The following is a 23,982-nucleotide window of genomic DNA, read 5'->3' as shown; positions in this document are numbered from 1 at the left end:
TGGAAAAGACAAAGTGGATGAATGTGAGAGAATTTTAATCCAGCCATTCAAGGCGTCTTTGAGGCCAATTAGTAAGAGAATTCCTAGTATGAATAGCAGTGAATGTTGTAGGGGGAAAAAAGTTGTATCACATCAAATTATTATTATTGTCTTCTGCCATCTTTACATGTCAGAAATTTTACATGCCTTGTCAGAAGTTTTCAGTCTGTTTCTGTAAAAGATACAAAGAAATTTAAATTTTCAAATACTAATGGATTTCAATTATGTCAATTATTCTAGGAAGCAAGTGTCAATGATTCTAGGAATAAATTAAGATAAGAAAATTTACTTGGCTTCATGTGGTATCATCATTTGAATGACAGGTTTTTGTTAAGTATTTTTTTTAGAAGATATGAGAAAGGTTGGTTTCTTTCCCCCCTCCAGATAAACCTGACCTAGTAGAAATTGGTAAATAAGAAGGAAAGAGGAAAAGTGACAATGATAACAGAAAAAAAAAAGAAGTGAAACATCTACAATAAAAAACTAGAAAAGCATATAAATAGAAGACTTGGAAATGCTGTTGTAGCAATCAGACCAACAAAAAGGCCTAAACTGGAAGTGTGGCTCAAGTGGTAAATTGCATTCGGTCACTGTATTTGATTTTGGTACCCTAGGTATTGTATATACATTTATCTGAATTAGGGAAGGGAAGGGGAACACAGAATGGTGAGACTAAGAATAAAGGGCGAACCAATGCAACAGTGATATGTTGGAAATAAACTGTACAACTTGGGGGGTGGGAGAGGGAAAGTGGGAGAAAAATGAGGGTTGTAACAAGTTTGACAAGAAATGTACTCGCTCCTTTATGTATGTAACTGTAACCTCTCTGTATATCACCTTGACAATTAAAAAAAAAAGAAAAGAAAAAAATCACCTATGGGCTGCAGTTCAAGCCCCATGACTGGCACACCAAAACAATTATAGTGCTTTCCTGAATCTTTCAAATGCATATTGAACAAGTGGTATTAAAACTGCAAAACATTATATCTCATGTCTATGAATTCTTTTTAATAAAAAAATTCAGTCATTTCAATGAATTCTAGTTAATGAATCATTAGCTCATCATGCCAGTATATTTGTGCTGTAGCAGGCACAATTGTACTTTTCTTTAAAAAAAATTCTGGTATTGATGTATGATCTAAGTCTGAGAAAAGAGAAAGACATAAAGATAGATACAGCCAGGAAAAAAAATAAATAGAAAAAGGAGAGAAAAAAAAGAACAGAATTAATGGGCAGATAATAGAATATGCTAACTTCAATTTGCAATGAAACCAATATACTCATAGATCTCAAGCTGCCCTACTTCTGACCCATGTTATGAATATTTATGCAAGCCTTTTGTATCTATTTATATTTGCTTTATATGGATCAAGCATATGTTCATACCTATGTGTCACATATACTTGGTAAAATTAGCATATCTCCATAGGAATATATTTATGCCTCACTTTTAATCTGCTGTCTTTGATGTGGATTATTATATAAAAATGAACTAAAGCTGTTTCAAACATCTATGTGTTGTAAAAACACATTTTCTAAGTATCTATTTCATTGGAGAATTTTTACACTTTATGTTTTTCAGTTTCCATCACTCATCTTTGAATGTCTTTAAATGTGTTTTGAAATCGCATTCTACTACGTAACTATTCTCCATGTCTCCGTCTGCAAAGGTCATTTACTATCAAGTTTACTGTATATGCCTAATTTTATATTGTGCAATAAATCTTTCATGTGACAAGTCTGGAGGTTCAGTCAGAGGTTGGATGTATCAATGTTTAATGCATTTCTCAATAAAAAATTAGCACATGTCTTCAACTAAAAAAATGTTCGTGTTTTATGTGCTGTGTTTTACAAGACTATTAAGTAGTTTTTATTATCGTTTTAGTATTCAGATAGGGATATTAACAAATTGTACTGTTAGTTTAACAAAGAAAAATAAATGGCGATATTGTATCTGAATACTATAGGAAACTGTAAATAGAAACAAATAATAAAATCAAACACATTTAATCAGTGTAAACAATTAAATATTTTCATTTGTGAGAAAACATCTGCTTATATCTTAAAAACTAAAAATTAACCTTGCACATTTTTCTTTACAGGTAAATGATTCAAAATATTTCATTGTGATAGTAAGGATTTTATGAAAAATGAAAATAGCAAAATTGTTAAATCATTCCCCATAATGTAACTATCTAAAAACTTATTTCAACTTGTAGATATTGCCTAACAACTTAAATGTTTTTCCATTTCTATTATGGATTCTTCTGAAATCTAAAATAAATAAAGTGATTTAAAGTGTTCTAAGTAGTACAGGAAAGCATTTTGTTTATATATATATATATATATATATATACACACACACATATATACATAACAATTAAAATAGAAAGTAAATCTTTAAGGCTCATCTATTTTTCAAAATCAAAACACATTTCAATATAAAAATTTAATTAATTCTTCTTATAAATAATGTTTTTCAATATAGAGACTTTTAGAGATGACAACTGTGCTGCAGATCTGAAATAGAAATCAACACAGCAACATATGCACATTAAAATTGATGTAATTTCAAGATTCTCCATGGTCATTTGGAGAGAAAATATAAACCAGCCTGCTGATAAAAATCAGGGGTCTCTTATATTCAGTCATTTAAACCAAAGCAATTTCTAATGGTTTTACTTGTGCTGTAGTGAATTTACTATAAATCCCACCAGTGTGACAGATTCAATCAGTCCATTTGTTGGAATGACAGGTCATATTTGCAGCAGAATGATCCAGCACCAAATATTTCAAAATCACTAAAGATATTAAAAATGACAAAGAAAGCAACCAGCAAGAAAATAGCAGTCAGGACAACAAAATTTCAGAAATAAAAAGCCACTTATATGAGTAAAATTGCCTATAACTTGCTGCAGAGAGCTGCTATCAAATTTTACATTAAGAATATTTTGCACTTTAGTTAGCTTCTGATAAGTCTGACAGTCTTCCTGTTGGTAGAACCTCTCCGTATTATAATTTACCATTGAGAAGCAGTGAGGCATACTGTAACAAGCAACACCAGGTACCTAGACCCAGAAGTTTGACCTAAGCAAATGTGTTAAAGTTCCTCATTTGTAACATGCAAAACAGTCTGCAAAGACTTTTGTCACACAGTTGGAAAATAAATAACTTTTCTAAATCATCATAAGAATAGATAATAAAACTCCAAAGCTGTAACAATTGAATGAGGCTATTGTCACAATTTTAGCATTAAGTAATTTAACTCAAATTTCTCTGATTAATGTTGTCAGATGGCTACTTTGCAAATTATAATTATTTTCTTCATAGAAAGTCTGTTCTTTCCGTGTGATTCTTTATATTGGTTAATTATCTGATAGTCTTACTAATAAGATAAAAAAGAGGCAAAATATCTGCAGTTAATTAATTTACTGAAGATTATTTCTATATCACTTTTTAATGTGCCTATAAATCTAAAAGTAAACATACTGAATCACACACACACACACACACACATATAGACACACACATATACACATACACTGGGACATGATAAATTATATAGGACTCTAGACATTCACTGAGGACAAATGGGGATATTCATATGCGTGGTTGACAAAGGCTCAATAGGCTATGTGCATATGATCATATAAAATAATATTCTATGAAATGAACTCCAAGAAAAGAAAACAAGTTGCAGTTGTTGTTTTCTTTACCTTTTGTCTTGTTTGTTAGTTTGCAATTGAGGGGATAAGGGGTGGCACAGAAAGGTGGAACAAAAGGGGAACAAAGACAACAGTGGTACTCACTAGACACTGTGGAGAATGAACTGTACATCTTGGGGGTGGGGACAAGAGGGACAAACTGGGAGAGAGCAAAAGTAGAGGAGACATGGTTCAAAAAGAATTGTTCTCATTACCTGATTCAGGTAACTGTAACCCCTCTGTATATCAACTCTACAATAATAATGCAAAAATTAGTGCTATTACTATTAATCAGACTAAGCTCATAAGGTTATAGAAAATCAATTACAGTTTTTGATATATTTTATTGTAAGAATACTGTACAGACGGGTTACGGTTACATGAGTAAGGTAATGAGTACATTTCTTATCAAGCATTGTTACCCCCTCCTTTGTTTTTCCCCTACCATCCCTTCCCTCCCTACCTCCCCAATTTCTCCCTCCCCCCTAAGATGTAAAGTTCATTTTCAACATAGTGTCTTGTACATATCATTGTTTCAATGGGTCAACTTATATCCTATTTCAGCATTTTGTTATTTCCTTTCCCCTTCCCAAATTAGAAAAATGTATATACAATACGCAGGACACTGGAACCAAATGCAGTGAAAACAGGGGTTATACCATGGGGAAGAACATACAAAAGAAACAAAAAAGTCACATGGTACATTATAAATATATTAAAAACAACAGCAAGAAAGATAAAACCAAATGTGTCCCTATCTTGGGGTTCATTTTGCTTAGCATCATCTTATATGGTCATATGTATATAGCTTTTGACCTTTTCTGATTGTCCCAGACATATACTAGCTATAAGGGAAACTACCATATAGAAAATAGTTTTTAGTATCAATCTGAATCCCTAAATATTTTCTCTGGATTATTTGGAAATCTCACAGCATTTAACACTAAACAAACATACTTTTCTTCTGAAAATCAAAAATCTTACCAATTCTTATAATCTGACCAAGGGAATTTAATAACAATTTCCTTTAGGAGATTAATTCTTGAATATGCTAATCATGTAGGTAGATAGATGATTGATAGATGATAGGCAGACAGACAGATGTAGAAGAAATGGCTTAAACATTTAATACACTTTGAAATTTACTTAATCACATTTTTTTCTTCTTGGAGCATCAATTTTTTCTAGGTACAAAAAGAACAACATGATAAGCAAATCTGAAGATTAAATTGGAAAAGCTAATGTATGGTGCAGTGATATTTTATGATGAAATGGTTCCAGTTTAGGTTTTATGAGCAATTGAAGTAAAAAAAAAAGATATGACTAAACTCAAAAACACAAGACTCATGTTTATGGTCAGAAACACAAATCTTATGACTACGCATCAGTTTGTTTCCACTGATTAAGAATCATATCAACTAACGGTTACTGTCTAATTGATGTAGCCCAGTACATAGACAGCTGGCCAGATATGCTCTCATAGGAGACAATAGTTTGCAATACTATGGATAGAACTGAGAGACTGTGTTTTTCTTCTCTTTTCTCTAGTCAAGCACTTGGGACCGACAAATTCCAAGTAATTACTGCATAGATGATCTGAGTATCTGAAGGGCTGAAGACAGAATTCTATAATTTAGCACAAGAGAATCTTGTTTTTTTAAAAAAAGAACAGTTAATATAATTGTCAGAGAAATAATTCTATTCTCAACCAAAGCTTATAAAAGAAGTTAAAACCAAATATATCAATTTTTATCAACAAAAGGCACTCTCAAGACCAATATTAGAGCATATCATCATAATTTTATGCTCTTATAAGTTCTAGAAAACAGTAAGATTATTTTTCCTTCCTTATTTTTCATCAAGGCACTTAGGTTTAAACTGATGCCATTTATTGTTTATATCCTGGAATCTATAGCAATTGAAAAGTCATGAAACCCAAAAATGATTGAAATATCGGTAAATGAACCCATCATAAAACTGAAGAAGAGCTGTATGTCACATTAACTAGACCTAGTTCTATTCATTTGATTAACTGTATATTGTAATTGTCAATGCTGTTATATTACCAAACACATCATCTATATTGAGCAAACATTTGGGACTCATATTATATTTATTTTAACTAGAAAATTTGAAACAAGGGCTTTTCATAGCATCAGAACAGAAGATGAATAAAGCACAGAAGACAAGATAAGAATTGGTTAAAAAAAAACCTTTGATATTTTCATTAATTCCACAAAAATAAAAGTAATGAGGCTTTTATAATTTTCCATTCATGTAAATAATATACTTAGGTCATTTTCATAGATTCTGTTACTCATCCTGAGTATTTCCCCTTCTGCAAATTTTGACCTTCCACATACCTGGTAGTCTGTTTTTGCTTATTTGTCCTTTCCCCCTAAATTCCATGGGTTAGTGAAACATTGTGTGTGTGTGTGTGTGTGTGTGTGTGTGTGTGTGTGCTTTACCAATCCTGGGGCATGAAATCAGGACTTTGACACTATTCCTGAGCTTCTTTTGTTCAAGGCTAGCATTCTACCACTTGAGCCACAGTGTAACCCTGTTTATGTGGCACTGAGGAATCGAACCCTGAGTTTCATGCATGCTAGGCAATCGTTCTACCACTAAACCACATTCCCAGTCCTGAAACATTGTGTTTTGATATTTATTTCACTTTACACAATGATTAAGATTTCTATTCATATTCTTACAAAGGCCGTAAATTTGTTCCTTTTTATAAATGAATAAAACGCAATTACATATGCATATAACATTCCATTTATTCATTCATCATTTGATGGTCACCTGGACCAAATCAATTACTTGGCTATTGTAAACAGTGCTGCAAAAAACTATAGATAGCTATGTCTAGGGCAAGCTGACTTAGACTCTTTTGGAGTCTAAGAAACTGGGTCATGTGGACATTGTAAATTTTTGAGAGCAAGAAATAGCCTCCTACTATGAGGTCTCTGCCAATTTGGACAGAAGCGTGGATCTGAAAAATGCCCCAACACCCATGGTTTCCCTTATTTGCAATATCTAGTATATGTATGAGTCAAGCGGAAAAGGTCAGATAATGTGATGTTAGGAAAATGAACCCTTAGATATGTATTTTAATGTTTTTTTCTTTCATGCATGTGTTTCTAACGCATTTATAAGATTATCTCTTTGTTTCTTTGTATGTCCCTCCCCCGCAGTATAACCCCTGCTTTCACTATATTTGATATCGGTATAACTTGTGGAGGAGATGGGGAAAAACAAGTCGCTTAAGGATACAGGTGGACCTGTTGCAACAATGAGAAGTACAAGTTGTCATGTCGAAAACGAGCTTTACAACGTTGGGGGGGAGGGGGAGGATTGGGTGGGGGAGTGGGGGAGAGGCTGGGAAGGGATGTGAAGGGTAAACAAAGGAGGAGGCTGCAATGCTTGGTAAGAAATGTATGCATTATCCTGCCCATGTAATTGTAACCCCTCTGTACAGTATGTTCACAAAAATAATAATAATAATATAAAAAAACTAAAAAAAAATGCCCCAACATGCTGTTTCCATCAATTGTCTGTGGTGATTTTAGAGAGCAGGGAACAGTGAAACCAAATCACTATCAGCTGGTGGGGTGAGTCACGAGGCTACCAGTGATCTAGTATGCCCTGACCAATTTAGTCTCCATCCTACCACATGTGCACCCTAAACGCCAAACTTACATTCACGTGCAGCTGGCCTTGTTCCTCCAACCAAACGTTGGGCTAGATTTCTCAAATGTTTTCAGCTTCAGCTTCCATGCCACCTAAGTTGACTTCCCACCTAAGTTGACCTATTACCATGACTCTGTCTAAGTCACAACCAGTTCCCTGGATGATTAGTGATTCTTGCATAGTGGAGAGAAGACAACCTTGAGGCTTGGAAAAACAAAAATACAAGAACTTCTGTTATTCTGCACCAGAGTATTTGACTATAAAATCTGTTTTAAGATGATTTACCAAAAGGTCAACAGTGAAAGAGCAAAGAACTACAGAAAGTCCCTTATCTAGTTTGTGCTTGCTGTATAGACCTTCTGCCTTGAGCTATATTTTTATACAGTATTAGAGCTTGTGGAAGGCATGTTTTTCTCTTTTGCTTCTAATCTAATTTGCAGGAATTTTCTCCCTTCCATAATAAATTTCCTAGTTCCCTGTGTTTGGGTTCAACTGTTATTTCTTTTACAAATCTGAAGTTCTATGTTTCTGAATTTCAGCCCACTTTTGTGTAATGTTTACTGTTTGATTCTAAACTTTACCAGATGACCTGCCTGTACCTACAGATACACACCTGGTTGTGTTTTAAGTCTTATAGAGAGAAATGTGAATGTTCAATGTCTCTTATTTGGTATCTTCCCTTCTTTTTATATGAAAGAAATAATGCTTCATATTTGTGTACCTCCCACAGAGAAATGTAAATAAGACTGTTTATCATATATTGTCATGAATATTTGTTTAGTAGCCATAGATAAGGCTGTATTTCGTAGTTGCATTTAAATGCCATATGTGATGAACAGTATTGAAATGTATTTATTCAATCATTTATTCATTCACTTATTGTTTCTACAAATAATACCTGAAAATGGAATTTCAGTACGCTTATGTGTATTTATATATTCATTCATCAAGTCAACAAAGATTTATGTCAGAGCTGCTTTAGATAACTTAAAATTATCAGTTCCCAAAGCAATTTGAAGGAAAAAATAGTTGACAATTTATTCGAAAACAGATTAAACCTTAGAAATATACTGACATTTGTTTACACCAGTGATTCAATCCCAATGATCAAGTAAGGAAATAGAGTTAACAGAAAAATGAGAATGGAAAAGTGATTATAATTTAGGAAAAATAATCTCCAATTCAGTAAATAACTCAGTGATACTTAGTGGAAGCCTAGTGGAAGTAGCATTACCTTAACCAAGACTTAATTATTTTTATTATTTATTACTATTAGCAAACTCATATTTATTCAAGAATATTGGCTTTGAACTCCAAATCTTCTGCTTGTTAGACAGCTGTTCTACCTCGTAATCTCAAAATAATGACTAAATAGTGATAATGGTAAGTGAGCTGGGAATGTGGCTCAATGGTACAACTATTGCCTGATAGGTTCAAGTTCCTGGTATTGAGCCTACATATGAAAAAAGGAATAGGAGATCTTAATTTGTTCCATGTCTCACCCTTTCCTAATTCATGCCAATGTTGAAAAGCAGCCTACCTACCTCAACAATGAAAACTAGTACCCCAGAAGCCACTGATAAGGAAGAATAGAGCTGAAACTTCCCCCACCCCTTGAGAAGAATCCTCAGACTTCTCAGGCAGGTGTATAGAAGCAAGGCTGTCTTATTTGACCTGGCTCAAAGCTAAAACAAGACCAAATACTTTTCTCTGATGTCAGTCATTGAAAATAATTACCTAATTGTTTAACTTTGCACACAGGACAAACGGTGAGAAACAATTGAGCAAGAAAGAGACGATTGTGAAAAACTAGTAAAAGAGAGGTCCAGGACTTTGAAAAGTTTTCTATATTTCTGGGATTCTAGATTGAAAGTATCTGAAAAAGCCTTTAGCCTAACATAAAAGTACTATATGTGTAGGGATGTTTAAAACAGGATAGAGAACTCCGAAATGATAGAAAACTGAATTGGCTCTAGATAAATGATTAAATCTCTGTCTTACCATTAATCACTGCAAATTCCAAACAGATTTCAGTGGTCACATATAAGATAGGATACAAACTTACCAGAATAACATCAGAAGTCACTAAAAAGGACATCAACAATAAAAGTAAACCTCAATAAAAAATATCCAAAACCATTTAAAAATATTAATAAAACATTCATTTTCCAACAAAAAATAAGAGGTACATAACGAAATAAAATGCGGGTAATTCATTAGATAAAAATGTATAATCAGTAAAACTTGTTTTTGAGGAAGTCTAATGTATAGGACTTTCAAAGAAAAATATTAAACCAGTTGCTTTAAATATAAGTTTAGAGAGAAACCCTATCTTTAAAAAGTAAGGTAAAATTGTGAAAATAAGAATATCAATAATGATAGGTGAATAAATAGCATCAAATAGATATTCAATGGTTCAGTAGTATAGTGATAGAAGTTTAAAATTCAGCAGGAACTTTGATAGAATATTTAAACAGGAAGAAAGAAAGAACAGATGAAGTTGAAGATAGGTAAATTGAGATTATCCTATCTGAAGCATCGTGGCTAAAATGAAGAAATGAACAGCTACTCAGAAACTTAGAATACACGACAGAGTGCATAAATGTGTACATAATGGAAATCACAGAGAATGTAAAGATAAATGGATTTACAGAATCCATAAGGAGATTATGGCAGAAAATATCCTAATTCTACACATGAACTTCAAGTTAAACAAACACAGATACAGATAAGCAAAGAGTTGAAAGAAATAGAAATAAGCAAACTGTCATAGCAGCTGAGAAAAAGAATGACTCATTTAAACAATGGCTCTCATTTAAATTGGCAACATGTTTTTCATTAGAAACCATGATGGGGAAAGGCAATAATGGGAAAATAATCCTTGCATTAAAAGAACAACATTGATAGTAATTAATTGTATATTTAGCAAATACGTGCTTTACAAAAAAAGGTAAAATTAAACATTAGCAAATTCATTGCTAGAAAACTGATTGTAAAAAATATTCAAAGATCAAGGTTCCAATGTGTCATATCTGTAATGCTAACCACTCAGGAGGCTGAGATATGGAAAGTCAAGGTTTTCATCAGGAGGCACAGATATGAAAGGTCGAGGTTTTCAGCCTGGGAGAAACAGATTTTAGAATTTTTTCTTTGTACGTTTTTTATTGTAAAAATACTGTACAGAGGGGTTACAGATATATGAGCAAAGTAATGAGTATATTTCCTATCAATCTTTGTTGCCTCCTCCTTTGTTTTTTCCCTACCATCCCTTCCCTCCCATCTCCACAACTTCTAATTAGCTAGCAACCCTCAGCCTGGAATTGTGGTCCAAGTGGCAGAGTATTAGCCATGAATGAAAAAGCTAAATGAAAGCACATGGTGCTTAGTTCAAGCCCCAGTACAGAAGAGAGAGAGAGACAGAGACAGAGACAGAGACAGAGAGACAGAGAGAGAATTTCATTAAAAAATAGTTATAATTCTGAGATGATAAGAACTCATTAGATTTAGGATGCTGTAAATTCCTTGACAAGAATACCAAAATAGTACAGGTTAAATTTATAAAAGGGAACATATATCTAACAGTATCCAACTGATTTAACACTAATCTAACAAGAAAAAAATCTAGCAAAGATAATTTGGTTTAGTCTAGTTAACACATGTTAAAACCATGATAGTTTATTCCTGATCAAGCAGGCAGCCCAAAGCATCATCTCTTTCTACTATACTAACTTCCAGATAAAGACAACGACAAGGTCATGTTTCAACTTAATTTTATGCAACTATCTTGCATGCAAGGAAAAAATAACAATAAAAATGCAACACAATGATGCAAATGATCCCACTTTTTTCTATTTAAATTACTGTTCACTTTTCCATTGAGTTATCATTTGGTAGTCAAGCACTACATTATTGGAACTATTGAGTTAACTACTCAGCCCAGTCTGGTGTTAACAGAAGAATGAGGAGTAAATATTAATAATTGATATTAATATTATAAATATTTGGGCATTGGTGGCTCATATCTGTAATCCTAGCTACTCAGAAGGCTGAAATATGAGGATCATGGTGCAAAGCCATCCCAGGCAGGAAAATCTATGACACTCTTATTTCCAATTAAGTACCACAAAAGCCAGATAAACCTATGGCCCAAGTAGCAGAGAGCTAGCTAGCATTAAGCAAAAAAGAAAAAAAGCTCAGAGTCAGCACCCAGCCCCAGGACTGCCCCAGTTCAAGCCCCAGGACTGCCACCAAAGAAAACTAAATAAATATATAACAATATTCATTCATCATATTAGAAATACAAATGACTATATCATAATTTTAATTTCTAAGTCTGGTAACATAATTGTTGCCTTGTAGATATATAACTAACTTCTTCAACTAGCATACCATAGCTCTCTGCCTTTCGCTAATCAAAGTTCCTTGCAAGCTGAGATGATTCAAACTACGAACACTGCCTGAATTGTGTTGTTATATTAGTTTCATAATGGTCAGGATTGGATAAATCGGTTTCTCATTGACTTGAACCACATATTATGGGAGTACTAAGCCAAGTCCCAAGAGATCTTATACATTCCAGATGTAGTCTTCTTTTCACACACATTGGATAGCAGAGCCACCATTTTCCTCTTAAAGCACACAATTAGATACAGTCACTCATGAAAATTACTTTGTCTTATATTTTACTGGTTTCCCTAAACCAAAGTAGCCAGAGATAAGAGTGTCAACTTCATGTTTAAAATTATGCATTATGCATCTCATTGAGGAAGCACATTGTCATTGGAAACTATGCCTTCTAGACAAGCATGTCCACATTTGTGCAATAGGGAGCAAAATTTTGTTAGGGGATCGATACTGGTAGTATTTTGAAAGCTGCTTACATAAAATATTTACTTTGATTTCTGAATCCATAAATACAGACTATGTGTGTGGAGGGGCATCAAAATAAAATGCAATATGCTACAAATTGGAGGAAAAAGTCCCAGCCTTACAATCCATGACCTTCAGAGGTTTACAATGGGGGAGGGAGTTAATTGTCACTATTCTTGTTTTAATTAAAGAGTAGTATAGTTTGAAAAGCACAAACTTCATCCAGATTTGTAGATCTAATTGTGCTATTGATGTTCATTCTAAATTTCAAATATTTGTCCTGAAACTTTATATCACTGTAATATGAGTAATTCCTAAGTAATTCTATTTAGAAATTAGATCTAGTGTAGTAGAATAAAATTACCGTAACTACTAAAGGTAGAAAACTTGAATTCATGTCTTGGGCTTTTCTGTATTAAGAATATATTTTGACAGCAAGTCAATGTTTATGGCTATAATCGACTTCATCTTTAAAATGGGATAATAACCTTGCAGCATTTCAGGATAATTATATATATAAATATATATATATATATTTCAGATAATAATAAACTGTTTAAAGGTCATTATCTTATTGCCTTTAAAATAGTAAGGTATATACTTTTCCCTAAAGCTGGTTAAAATATTCAAAAATAATGGGAAAAATCAAATAATTTTATGTAAAACAGATCCCCATGTTACACTTTGCTATTTGTGTTGCATAACAAATATTAATACTAATACAATACATTAATTTTTGTTTTTATACATCTTTGTTGAATACTGCACATATTCAATTATATTTAATAAATAAAAAGGATTATTTTACTGAATACATAACACATTTTAGAAACACACTATCATATGGGTTTGCTTTGTTTTGCCATAATATTTGGATGTGGTAAGGTGAGAGAAATTCATGTACTTCACATTGTGTTAGGTATTTTTCATTACAATTTGGTTTAAAAATCAATAGCATTTAATCAAATTTCTAAGCTATTGTATAATTAAAATAAATGAATTTATGTATGAACTGTAGAAGTTAGCTAAAGAAAATGTATTACCTATTCAATCTTTATTAAACTAGCAATCAAACTTCAGCCAAAATATGGTACTTTGACATCAATTCACAAGTAATTGGTCAAACTGGCATAATTGATTTGAGTATTTCATTCACTTTTTAGTTTTGATTTCACACCATCTTAAATCACTCAAAATATAGCCAAAGAAATCTACTTTCATTTGGGAAGCAGGCTCTTCAGTCTTATTTATATTCAATTGTCTAGTTTAAACACATCATTATGTATTCTTAAAATAAATTTCCTTCTTTATGCTACATGTTCAAATTACTTCCCTATTTATTGTAAGGGTTCAAAGTATTAAAAGATACCTGTTTTTTTTCTACTCTTAGTTAATGTTTATAAAAATGAGCCCAAGAATCATCAACCTTCCCAATAATTCCTTCAGAATTTAATGTAAAATTAATAATTGAATAGAAACATTCTGAGCTTTTTATTGTAAATTGATGGAAGATAAGTATGATGATAATTATATAAATAGGAATGGAAAATTAGCTTGCTACTGTACGTGTTTCAGAAATCATTTCAAAATCAAGACCCAGAAAAGGAATTGGAGATGAGCTGTTCCGAAACAATACTGTCATTGACATAAATGGTTTCAATTTATCTATGCAACAATACTCATCTTTAACTCATCTTTATTGCCTAAAATAACTAGTTTTAGATATTTTTTGACTATGTTATACACTCTGACAGCTAGAACCCAGGCATCTCAGGAAGTATTGGTTTGAGATACAAACATTAGAAATGGTAAACACTTTCACATAAAATTAGAAAATAACCCAAGAACTGTAGAATAATGAAACAAATATTCAAAAAGTGAAGAATACAGAAAGTCAGTTTAAAACATGATATAAAGTAGAGTATTTACTTCAAGAGTATTTCACCAGTCCAAAGACCTATGGACATGAAATACAATCTTTTGTTATAAAACTATGATATTTGGGCTTATTATGATGTTAAATAATAACTAGTATATGTCTGAGACAAGCAGAAACAGTCAGATAAGTTGATGTTAGGTGAAATAAACCCCAAGATAAGGATTCAAATGTTTTTTTTCTTTCTTGCAATTGTTTCTAACATATTTATAAGATGATTTCTTTGTTTCTTTGTATGTCCCTCCCCCCATGGTACAACCCCTGTTTTCACTGTATTTGATGTTGTTATACTTTTGGAGAGGAATGAAAAAACAATTGTTTAAATAGGGATACAGGTGGACCCATTGCAACAATGAGATGTACAAGACCTTATGTCGGGCCCAGGGAGGAGGGGATAGTAAGGGGAAACAAAAGAGGAGGCAACAATGCTTGATAAGAAATGTACTCATTACCTTGCTCATGTAATTGTAACCCTCTGTACGGTATTTTCACTATATATATATTTTTCACTATATATCTATATAGTTATATGTTTTCTTCAAGTGTATCTTCAGTTGAGCCTAAGGTAAATAATACACATACTAGAAATGTTAGGTGTGGATGGAGACAAGTATCTAAAGTAATTCTGCTTGTCTTTACCTCCTTCTGACAGGGATGTTTAGAAAGAGATTCAATAAGCAATACAGAAAGATTCTAATTGGAGGAGTAACAGCCAAACATTTGCATTCATACTTTGCATCTTTTCATGCCATTCTATCAGCAAGAGAATAAATAGCTAATGCCAATGGCAAGACAGTTTTAAAGCACAAGAGGGAGATGTTGGAAATCTACATAATTGATGATGGAAAGAGAAAAAAGAAATGGGTTAAAGACATTCAGCAGGATATTTGACATGACTGAAGACTGATTTGAAAAGTAGGAATAGACTTTTGACCCTTGTATTAGTTGCTAACTTTAAGTCTCAAAATCTAACATTCTCACATTTCCATTTCTATTTTTAAATAAGACGTGGCAGAAGAATTAAGTGGTCTTTTGACAATTTATTATGCATCCCATACTGGTAGGTGAACCCTGTAAATTGAAAGATTTCTTTTCCTCACCTATCAATCATCATATTCATGGCTCCTATATTGAAATATTAATAAGAAGAAAACATATTTAATGTAACTTTTCTGAGACATAGGAGGTTTGGTAAAGAAATGAGACTCAAGAAACTGGTAAACCTATTTGTTTCAATGCTCATTTTAAAGTAGAGAGATATGTAGAAGTATAGGACAAAACAACAAGTTATAATGATAACAAGCTAGGGACAAGCAAGGCCTGTTAGTTCACGCTGTTTTCTGTGTCCCTAAAGAACAAAGATATTAATTCTCTGTGGTTATACAGAGGGTATCACTCAAAATAAAACATGTTTGTTAGGAAAGAAAAAATGAAAATAAAAATGGCCTTCCAGCTTGTACTGTTTGCTCAAATGCTAAGTGATGGGAACGGACTGGGATGTGACCCAGTGACAGAGTCCATGCCTAACATTTGTGAATCCTTAGATTTGATCAACAGTAATACCAAATAAAATATTTGGAGCAAAATATAATGAAGCCCATCAATAATACATATATATCTGTATATATACATATATATATATATATGATGTACAACATGCATAAAAGAAGTTGAATGAGGCTGGGAAGGTGGCTCAGTGGTAGAGTGCTTGCCTTGCATGCATGAGACCTTGGGTTCAATTCCTCAGAACCATACAAGCAGAAAAAGCTGGAAGTAGCACTGTGGTTCAAGTGTTAGAGCACTAGCCTTGAGCTGAAGAGCTGAGAGATGGTGCCCAGGCCTTGAGTTCAGGCCCCATGAAAGAAAAAAAAAAGTAGTTGAATAAAGGTTGAAGGCATAATGATATGTAGGCAATTAAATAAATAAACTATATATTATTTGTAAATAAATTATATATTATTTGCCTTTGCGTAAACCTCAAGTGGGTAAAATAAGGATGATACTTAGGGCCCTGATGATGATCATGATCATTGAAAAAAATCACAATTTCTCTAGAGTGAGATAAGAATGTAAAACTAAAATTGAGATGAGAAACGTCCATTTTTAGTAAGAAAATTAAGGTTTCACTTGCCAAATAGTATCAAAAAACATGGGTTCTCACTTAAAATAAAACAAAAAGAAGATAATTTGCAGTTCCTGAAAGTCTTTGGTTTATATGATCTCTTAACAAGTCCGTTCTGAAGCAATCGGGTTCTACACATATCAGTCTCTCAGGAACCATTGTATGTTTTACTCAAGTGAGAATCCTGAGCAGCAGCCACCACAAGGAAACATTGAGGTGTCAAAGAGAAATTGGAGGCAAGTGCACCTGCTCAAGAAGACCTCAGTGGAGGCCAAACTGTGTCATGGTGTGGTTCCCTAATTCATCTTGTCATAACAGCACCCTTAGATCTTGATGCTGAATCAGAGCACTAAGCATCACTTCAAGAAATAAGTGCTTATCTGTGGATCACAGGACAGTTCTGCTTTGATGCTCAGGGTTTGCAGACTGGTGAAATGGAAGCTTGAAGTTTCCACATTGAAGGAAACAACTTTGATATAAGCCTTGGGGCTGAAATATCAAGCTTCTAAGGATCAATTGATGATGAAAGCTCTACTCTGTTTCAACTTAGTGTTTGTGTGTGTGTGTGTGTGTGAGAGAGAGAGAGAGAGAGAGAGAGAGGAGGGGGAGAAAGAGGGAGAGATAGAAAGAGACAAAGAGGGAGAGAGAAAGAGACAAAGAGGGAGAGAGAGAAAGAGGGAGAGAGAAAGAGGGAGAGAGAGAGAGAGAGAGAGAGAACGGTACCAATTATTCTTTTTGCTAAGTTCCTTGCTTGTTCATGTGGGAAGATGCCCATACTCCATAGGAAAAAGGATGTTAACCTGAAGAGACACATCTAATGTAGGTCATAATGTAAAGAGAAAAAAATATATCAAGAACCTTAGAAGCCTCTAAAAAGCTTACTACTTACATTATGTTAAATGAAGTAGAAAGTTTACATGTTCAGCTTTCTTAGTAAATGTTAGATTTTTTTTCTCTCAAGCTAATACAGTGAGAATATCCAAAATAAAACACTGGGAATGTGAAGGGAAAGAAGAAATGATGGGGAGAAGAAAGAGGGATAATGGTAATGAATACCATCAAAGTATACTATATGCATGTAGAGAATGTCATGATGAAAATCATGCCAAAGTTTGTACAATTAATATGCTTTCACATTTTAATAAAAGAAAAATCTCAACACTGTTTCTGTGAGCTTTGAGAAGAATTTTGTAAGATGAAAAGCCATAAAAGTACATGTTTGCCCAAATTTCAATAATTATACAAAACATTTTCTCAAATGAACATTTCTTTGCCTTTTCCTTAAAAACTATGACATTTAAAACAATGTATTATATGCTGTACTTCTTTAAAAACTATATGCTCTGACAGCATACACCTAATATCACGTTATATTGATCAATACATTTATGCCTCACTATAGCTGCAAGAGACCTCTTTTATGTCTAACCTCATTTTGTTGGTTTGCAAAATTAAGATTTGATTAAATGGCTCATAAAGTCCCTTTATACACTGCAACTTTAATACATTGAATCCCAAATGGCTAAATGTATAGCTTTAAATTATGAGGAAATACCCTTTTTTCAATATGATAGATAACATGAAAAATTTTCACACTCAGAAATATTCACTCTGACTCATCTATGGAACATCTTGTATAAAAACGTAACTCTGCATAAGAACTCATTTTTAAAAGTGGAGAAAACACAAGTTTTACAGAAAGTTGAAAAAAATCCTTCAGGTTACATAGACGATAAATAGTAAAATGTCATATGGGAGACATTATAAACTCTTTTGAGTTAATCTTAACATTAAATTATAACTGCCATTGTAGGTCATTATAGTAACAAGATGCCTCTCTGTTTGAAAGTAACTACTACAAAAATCACTTTAATATATTCTAAGTAATTATTGTAGGAAAACAGGCAACAAAAATATTATCTTTTAAAGTAAGCAAAATTACGAAAAGCCTGGGCTGCAGTGTCAATCAAGTCCAAACAAACATTAATGTATTTGTTAGACATTTCGGATATATTTTGGGAAAAAAATCAAAGATCTTAAGTTTATAAGATTTATTTATCTAATACCATTTTTTCTTATGGTAGTCATTACCATTAGGATAAACAAATATCCATTAATGCACTAAAAGTTTTGTGTGTGTGTGTGTGTGTGTGTGTGTGTGTGTGTGTGTGTGTGTTTGCTGAGATTTCAAAAGCCTTTTATATAACTAAATTGAATGGCTAATTTTTTATCTTTACCTTACAACTGTGAACAGTGATCAGTGTTTTCTCCTAGAAACATTTTCTTTCCTTAGATTCTGAGACCTCCTACTCTCCTACATTTCCTCTGTTCTCATTGTCTGTTTAGTTACTTTTCTGGTTCTCCATCTGACTGACTAAATGTTAGAAAATCAAATGATTCTTTCCTTTATTGCCTTCTAGTTCCTCTCAGCATTCACTCCTGTCTCTCATCTATTCTTTGGCTTTTATACAATGTACATTGTATAAAACACACACACACCACATGCACACACACATACACACACACACACACACACACTCCTACAGGCCCATGTACAACCTCTTTGGTGTTTGATAAAAACTTCTTACATAACAAAACTAAAAAGGAACTTATAATACAGTTCTCCCAAAGCATTTTGTTTTTTCACTAATTTACAAATACATACCTCATGATACAGTATTTGTCTTATATTCCCAAGGAACATTCCCCAGTCTTTTGTGTAGTGCCAAATTCACAAGTTCTGTAACACCATAAAAAATTCTGGAAGGTGTGGCTGGGAGTTTAAGTGGTCTGGTCAAATTGTCAATGAGAATGTTTGAAAAAATAAAATGTATGAAAACAACACTCTTCTTTGCATATGACTACAAAATTGTATGGAGAGACACATATTACTATAACTACCCATGAGCCTTCGCTTTATTTATAAATTATTATTTGTAATCACTTCTCATTAGAATGTTAAATTATCACATGTCCACCAACTTTTCTACTAGTAGTTAAATTCTGTTTAAAGTTTTAGCATGAATTATCAACACACTACAGTGTGAACCTTGTAGGAAAAATTATCTATAATTAAAACATAAGATTGATGGAAATATGTATCTCTTCTTAACTTCCACAAAAATAATATTTATATCAAATAGATAGGAGAGGTGGCAGATGTCTCAAGAGAGCCCTGAGTCAAAGTGACACTCTTAACTATGTTTTTACATGAAACCCTGGAAAGAGAATGATAAGCAATGTACCAAATAAGCTAACATACTACCTTTATAGTTAGGTTAGTTTTCTTTTTTTTCTTGTGAAAATACTGTACAGAGGGGTTACAATTACATGGGCAAGATAATGAGTACATTTCTTATCCAGCATTGTAGCCTCCTCCTTTGTTTTCCCTTCCCATCCCTTCCCAGCCTCCTCCCGCCCCCCCTCCTCCCCTCCCACAAAAGTTGTAAAATTCGTTTTCCACTTAACGACTTGTACATCTCATTGTTTCAATGGGCCCACCTGTATCCCTATTTAAACTATTTGTTTTTCCCCTTCCCCTCCACAAATTATACGGACATCAAATACAGTGAAAGCAGGGGTTATACTGTGGGGGAGGGACATACAAAGCAACAAAGAAATAATCTTATAAATGAGTTAGAAACAATCGCATGAAAGAAAAACAAACATTTGAATACATATCTTAGGGTTCATTTCCCTAACATCACTTTATCTGAGGTGAAGTTTGTTTTCGACATAAGGACTTGTACATCTCATTGTTGCAATCAGCTTGAGTAATTTGGGAGTGGAGTCTATGGGATTCTTTAAATACAAGATCATGTCATCTGCAGAGGGAGAGTTTTACTTCTTCTTTCCCTATTTGGATCCCCTTTATGTTTGCATCTTGTCTTATTGCATTCTAATACTAGATTGAAGAGAAGTGGAGAGAGTGGACATCCTTGTCTCATTCTGAGTTAAGAGGAAATGGCTTTAGTTTTTCACCATTAAGTATAATGCTAGCTGTAGGTTTGTCATATACAGCCTTTATTGTATTGAGGAATGTTCCATGGATTCCTTGTTTTTCCAGAGCCTCCATCATGAAGGGGTGTTGGATCTTGTCAAATGCTTTTTCTGCATTTATTGAGATAACCATGTGGTTCTTATCCTTGCTCCTGTTGATGTGATGAATTATATTAATTGATTTGCATATATTGAACCAGCTTTGCATCCCTGAAATGAATACTGTTTGATCGTGGTGTATGATTTTTTGGATGAATTGTTGAAGTCGATTGGCCAAAATTTTGTTGAGAAGTTTTGCATCATATAGTTTGGTTAGTTTTCTATTAGAATGAACTATCAACAATATATGTGTATATAATTATAACACCTAAAAGCAGACTGCTTATATCTGATGAAGTGCTAATCCGAAGAAAAAGAATGGTCAATGGCTGTCTTTTTGTACTTTTTTTTCCATCCCAGGGCTTGAATTTAGGACATGGGCACTGTCCCTGAGGTATCTTGCTCAAGGCTAGTGCTCTATTACTTAAACCATACCTCCACAACTAGCTTTTAGGTGGGTAACCGGTGATAAGAATCTCAAAGACCTTCCTTCTTCAGCCATAAGATGTGGGCACCTGGTCAGTGGTCATCTTTGTATTAGTGGATTATAAAAGCTATGAAGTACAGGGTTGTATACTCATCGCATAACAATCATTTTTATATGTAGACATAAAAGGTCAAAATTGAAGGATAATTTGTCCAAAAATATTCTTACATGTTCAAGTAAGAACTTGAGAGTAGCAATAATATCATAATTTTCTCCTTTAAGAACACACTTGTAAGAGGTGGGTGTTTCTCGGTTGTCGCGCTCCGAGTGCTCAATCCAGCGGTCATCCCCGCCATCCTGGCCTCGGGGTCGCCAACATTGAGGTGTCTGGCAACTGAATCCCCATGACTACAATTCTTGTTTTCTATGGTGGAACGCATTACGTGGCTGGCCTACCCGGCCTGCACCAGAGCATGATAGACGGGAATTGGGTTGGCCGTCCAAGGCTGGAGTAGGAGCGCCTGGGGGGGGGGGCCACCGACCCCCTTTGCGCACTGCCCTGCCGTGACCTGTGAAAATGGTTCGCTACTCTCTAGACCCAGAAAACCCCACAAAATCATGCAAGTCAAAAGGTTCCAATCTTCGTGTATACTTTAAGAACACCAGAGAAACAGCCCAGGCCATCAAGGGTATGCATATCCGAAAAGCGACCAAGTATCTGAAAGATGTCAAGTTAAAGTAGCAATGTGTGCCATTCAGGCGTTACAATGGTGGAGTTGGCAGGTGTGCCCAGGCCAAACAGTGGAGCCAGACACAGGGTCGGTGGCCCAAAAAGAGTGCTGAATTTCTGTTGCACAAGCTTAAGAATGCAGAGAGTAATGCAGAACTGAAGGGTTTAGATGTAGACTTGCTGGTCATTGAACACATCCAGGCGAACAAAGGACCTAAGATGTGCCTCCGAACTTACAGAGCCCATGATAAGATTAACCCATCCATGAGCTCCCCCTGCCACATTGAGATGATCCTTACTGAGAAGGAGCAAATTGTTCCTAAACCAGAGGAGGAGGTTGCACAGAAGAAAAAGATATCCCAGAAGAAACTGAAGAAACAAAAACTTACCGCCCGGGAATAAATTTAGCATAAAATAAACGCAAATAAATAAAAAAAAGAACACACTTGTAAATATGTTTTTAGGTGAATATTTTAAAATGTAAATGTTAACATAATAACTTTCTCCACAAAAATAAAACTTACCAACAATTTTAACCAATAATTCCCAAAGTTTAATTAAAATAATACTCTTTTTGAGGATATAAAATCTTTTATGAATCATTATAAATAATTATTTAAAAGTATATGTCTTACACATGTTCTAAAAACAATTAATCTGCATTTCCTATCATATACAGTTTATATTAGATAGAATAATGATAAAAGCTACTCACATCCACATAAGCAGTTTGTAAGAATAACAAAATAATAGTGTCTGCTTTGGCAACACATACACTAAAATTGGAATGATACAGAGATGAGTAGCATGACCCCTGCGGAAGGATGACACCCAAATTCATGAAGCGTTCCATATTTTTGAGTGCAGATGAAATCAGAAAAGCAATTCTTTTTGTAATAGCCTCACAAAAAAAACCCCTAGGAATTCACCTAACCAAAGAAGTGAAGGACCTCTATGATGAAAACTTTAAAAAACTGAAAAATGAAATAAAAACAGAACTTAGAAAGTGGAAAAACCTCCCATACACCTGGATTGGAAGGATCAACATTGTGAAAATGGCAATACTTCCCAAGGCTATCTACAAATTCAATGGGATACCTATCAAAATTCCAACCAATTCTTCAAGGAAATAGCAGAGGCAATACAAAAAATCATATGCAACAATAAAAGACCCAGAATAGCAAAAATGATCCTCAAAAGAAAGAACACTGCTGGAGGAATATCAATACCAAATTTCAAACTCTACTACAAAGCCATAGTAATCAATACATCTTAGTACTGGCACAAAAACATACCTGAGGACCAATGGAATAGAACTGAAGACCCAGAAATGAACCCACAAACTGATAGCCATTTAATCTTCAATAAAGGAGCTACAAAAATAAAATGTAAGAAAGACAGCCTCTTCAGTAAATGGTGCTAGCAAAATTGGTTAATCATTTGTAGAAAACTAAAACTAGATCCTTATATATTACCCTGCACCAGAATCAACTCCAAATGGATCAAAGACCTCAAAATAAAAGCAGACACCCTGAAAACATTACAGGAAGAAATAGGAGAAAGCATAGGGCACCTTGACACAGGCCGAAAATTTCTTAATAGACACCCAGAAACACAACAAATCAAAGAAAGGTTGGACAAATGGGGTTGTGTGAAGCTGCAGAGCTTCTGCATGGCAAAGGACATAGCTAGTAAGATCAATAGAAATCCCATGGACTGGGAGATGTTCACTAGCTATACAACAGACAAGGGTCTCATATCTAAAATATACCTGGAACTCAAAAAATTAAAATCACCAACAACAAATCCTCAAAGAAACAACTGCCCGATAAATAAGTGGGCTAAAGGCTTACAGAGAAACTTCTCTGAAGAGGAAAGAAGGATGACCAATAGACACATGAAGAAATGCTCAACTTCCCTAGCCATAAAAGAAAGGCAACTCAACACAACACTGAGATACCACCTCACTCCAGTTAGAATGGCTAAAACCAAGATCTGTATTACCAACAGATGTTGGAGGGGACATGGCCAGAAGGAAACCCTACTGCATTGTTGGTGGGAGTATAAACTTGTCCAACCACTTTGGAAAGTAATATGGAGGTTCCTCAAAAGACTCCACATAGAGTGCCCCTATTACCCAGCAATCCCTCTTTTGGGCATTTACCCGAATGATCATAAACAAGACCATATTAAAGCTACCAGCACAACTATGTTTATCACAGCATTATTTACCAGAGCTAAGATAATGGAACCAACCCAGATGTTCCTCAGTAGATGAATGGATCAAGAAAATGTGGTATATATACACAATGGAATTCTATGCCTGCATCAGAAAGAATGACATTGCCCCATTTGTTAGGAAAT

General features: G+C 33.9%; 1 pseudogene; it reads left to right on the top strand.

Moving 5' to 3' along the window:
• The first annotated feature begins 21,390 nt into the window (after positions 1–21,390).
• On the top strand, positions 21,391–22,020 carry LOC105994787 (annotated as a pseudogene).
• The last annotated feature ends 1,962 nt before the right edge of the window (positions 22,021–23,982 follow it).

Source organism: Dipodomys ordii, unplaced genomic scaffold, assembly GCF_000151885.1.
Source record: "Dipodomys ordii isolate 6190 unplaced genomic scaffold, Dord_2.0 Scaffold109, whole genome shotgun sequence".
Taxonomy (NCBI): Eukaryota; Metazoa; Chordata; class Mammalia; order Rodentia; family Heteromyidae; genus Dipodomys; species Dipodomys ordii.
Note: the sequence above shows the minus strand (reverse complement) of the source record. Positions and strands in the feature narration are given on the sequence as shown.